At 33.2% G+C, this 3,816-nt stretch overlaps 1 pseudogene; it reads left to right on the forward strand.

Moving 5' to 3' along the window:
* The first annotated feature begins 366 nt into the window (after positions 1–366).
* LOC137813834 (disease resistance protein Roq1-like) lies at positions 367–3,816 on the forward strand (annotated as a pseudogene).

Consider the following 3,816-nt stretch of genomic DNA (forward strand, 5'->3'; position numbering starts at 1 on the left):
TTTTTTTTACTTTAAAATATTTTGCATTATTTTTATTTAGAAATTTTTTCCTTTTTAATTTTTATTACAAATATTAATATTTATTATGGAAGTAGGTGCAGCAATGTATCAAAATATCAAACCCATTTATATATGACCTTCGTAGAAACAAGGTGGAAAAGTAGAAAACGCATATAAATTAAATTATTAGAAAAACTAAGTAAGCTTCAATAAAAAATACTGAAATAAAACTAATTATAAGAATATAATAATATGTTATATTAAAAAATAAAAAGTTTAAAGTATCACCACCCTGTTACTATTTCTTCCGTGTTTGCTTTCCACTGTCACAGTCACCTTCTCTCTCAACAACTTTTGCTTTCACCAATGGCTTCTATCCAATACACCTCTTCTTCTTCTTCTCTTCCAACTCACATCTACGACGTATTTGTCAGCTTCCGCGGTGAAAACACGCTCAACAACTTCACTGCTTTTCTCTTTCAGGCTCTTCGTACAAAAGGCATCAATGTGTTCAAAGATGATGAAGATCTCAAAAAGGGTGAATCCATTGCACCCGAGCTGCTGCAAGCCATTCAAGCCTCTCTACTTTTCGTTGTTGTCTTCTCACAGAACTATGCTTCCTTCACCTGGTACTTGCGTGAACTGGCGGAGATATGTAACTGCGTTGAAAGATGTGTTATTATACTTATCTTTTATGATGTTGATCCTTTGGTGGTGTGCAAACAGAGTGGATGTTATGAGAAAGCATTTGCAGAACACGAAAAGAGATTAAGAGAAGATGAAGTGAAGATGGAGGAAGTTCAGAGATGGAGACCAGCTTTCACACAAGTGGCCGATCTCTCTGGTTGGGATATCCAAAACAAGATTCATCACAGTTATATATTTATTATGCGATGAGTTATATACCCGTCAATTTATTAAATTGAAACCAAATGTATACTTGTTTATGAAAATAATATTTTCAAACATAGAATCTTTACGTTATTATTTTTTTTTTCTGTAAATGTTAAATTTTCAGGTCAGAGTGCGAACAGATTGAAAAAATTGTTGGAAGCATAATAAATATTTTGGGTCCCAAAATCTCAAGAGTTCCGAAGGATGAACTGGTTGGGATAGAGTCTCGGGTGTAAGAATTAACAAATCTTGATGTTAACGATGTTCGAGTTGTTGGAATTAGTGGGATGGGTGGCATAGGAAAAATAATTCTTGTTAGGGCTTTATATGAAAGAATCTATCATCAATACTATTTTTGTTGTTTTATTGATTTAAGCAAAACTTATCGAGATTCTAAATCATTATAGTTTTTGACAATTGATCAAGGTGAACAACTTAAGTTGTTCACACGGAACAAAGATATACGTAGATGCATAGGTGGAGGGAGCAGAATCATCATAATCTCAATGGATGAACATATAGTGAAGACACATGGAGTGGATGATGTTTATCAAGTCCAGCCGTTGGGTGAAAAAAATGCTATACAATTGTTTTGTAGAAATGCTTTCAAAGTTAATTATATATTGGGCGATTATGAAGAGTTGGCATATGAGGTACTTTCACATGCTGAAGGCCATCCCTTGGCAATTGAAGTAATTGGGTCATCTTAGTTTGTCCAAATGTCTCACAATAGAGAAGTGCATTGGGTAAGCTAAGATATAATAAAGATAGAAATATTATGAATGTTTCACGAATAAGTTTTGATCAGTTGAAAGAAGAAGAAAAAGAAATATTTCTTGATATTGCATGCTTCCTCCAAGTCGAAGAAGGTTCTATGATTCATTTTGACAAAACTGTGGAGGAAATTTTAAGCATCCGTGGATTTGATTATGAAAATGGCATACTAGCTCTGATCGAAAAATCTCTAATAACATGTGAGAATGAGAATATTTATATGCATGCGTTGTTGATGGATCTGGGACACAGTATTGTTTGAGAAAAATCACCTAAGGAGCCTCTAAAGTGGAGTAGGTTGTGGGATTACGAAGATTTCGAGAAAGCTATGTTAGACAATCAGGTAAAAATAATTGATTGAGTATAAATCTTACATTGTCATTTTTTCTAGAATATGAAAACCCTTCGAAAATTATTACAATGTTATTCTTTCTCCATAATGTTGTAGGCAACTGAAAATCTTGAAGTCATATATATTGAACATAATTTTCTTTCGGGGACTCTAAGTGCAGAAGGTCTATCGAAAATTAGATACCTTAACTTGCTTAGTCTTGATGGTGTGAACTTTTCAGGAAGTCTCAATCATCTTTCGAATGAACTAATGTATCTTAGTTGGAGAAAATATCTTTTTAAATCTTTGCCTCAAAGTTTTCATCCGGAAAAACTAGTTGAGTTACAACTTGATGAGAGTAGCATTAAACGATTATGGAAAGGTGCAAAGGTAGTGTATATAAATTTTTTTGTTTTTTTAAATAAATCAATCAAATGACAAACATTGTCTTTAATTTCTTTGTTTAATTTAAGAAAACCCTAATTTCATTATTAATTTTGTCTTTTATTTGCTAATCACTATAGCCATTGCACAATTTGAAGCTTTTGGATCTCTCTTATTCCGAAGATTTAGTTGAGATGCCAGAGAGGCCCTAAAACTTGAAGAGATAAAACTTATAGGATGCATAAAGCTCAAAAAAATCGATCCATCGATTGGTCTTTTGAGAAAGCTTACTTTCTTGAATTTGAAAAACTGCAAAAGCCTGGTAAGCTTACCCAATACCATATTGGGCCTCAATTCTCTTAAATTTATGAATGTCTCCAGTTGTACAAAACTGTATAATAATGAGTTATTAGATGGACGAAGGAATACAAACCATTTGAAGAAAAAAATATTGTTGTGGCCTTTAGATTTGTTGTATTCCAGAGCACGAAGAGACTCAGTCAGTTGTTTCTTGCCCTTCTCTCCTACTCACTCTTTTGCAACAACTTGATCTAAGCTTCTATAACTTAGTTCGAATCCCTGATGTCATTGGGAAGTTAAGGTGCCTTGAATGACTAAATTTGAAGGGAAACAATTTTACTACACTTCCCAACCTCAAGAACCTTTCCAAATTGTATTGTTTAAACTTACAACATTGCAAGCAATTAAAATGGTTGCTTAATCTCCCTACGCAAACCAACTTGCTCTCAATAATTTTGAAGCGGCAATCCTCATATTTCAAAGATGAAAATGTTGTAGGATTAATAATTTACAATTGGCCAAAATTAGTTGAGAGGGAACAATGTAGTAGCATGATTTTTTCGTGGATGATACATGTGCATGCTCTTTTTGTCCTCTTTCATTCTTATAATATTTTTTATTTATTGGAAAACGGTTTCTAACGCATAACTATGTAGTCTTACGAGGCAATATGCTTAAAAGTCAGGTATCGTACTTATAGGTGTCCAACTTTTGAAAGTGTTATCCCAAGAAGTGAAATACCGAGGTGGTTCAACAATCAGTTTGTGAGCATGGACAATTTAATAAAAAATTATGCCTCTCCTGTTCAGCATGACTATAGTTGTATTGGTGTTATGTGTTGTGCAATATTCCACATGGGCAACGAAAAGGAGAAGACTTTTAACACATTCATTCATAAAGCTAGAATTCCTCCAATCAATTTGAGAAAAGATCTAGTCATTGACAAGTCAGATCATATGTGGCTATTTTATTTGGATGATAAAGAGTTTCGTAGAAGTGCTTATGGTTGCAGATGGAACGAACATTATAAGTATGTTATTACAAAATTGATCACGGACTGGAGTTCATTCACAAATAGAAAATCAATATGTGAAGGTGTATGTGAAGAAATATGGATATCATTGGATATATGA

Source organism: Phaseolus vulgaris, chromosome 10 (genome assembly GCF_051622355.1).
Source record: "Phaseolus vulgaris cultivar YP4 chromosome 10, ASM5162235v1, whole genome shotgun sequence".
Classification (NCBI taxonomy): Eukaryota; Viridiplantae; Streptophyta; class Magnoliopsida; order Fabales; family Fabaceae; genus Phaseolus; species Phaseolus vulgaris.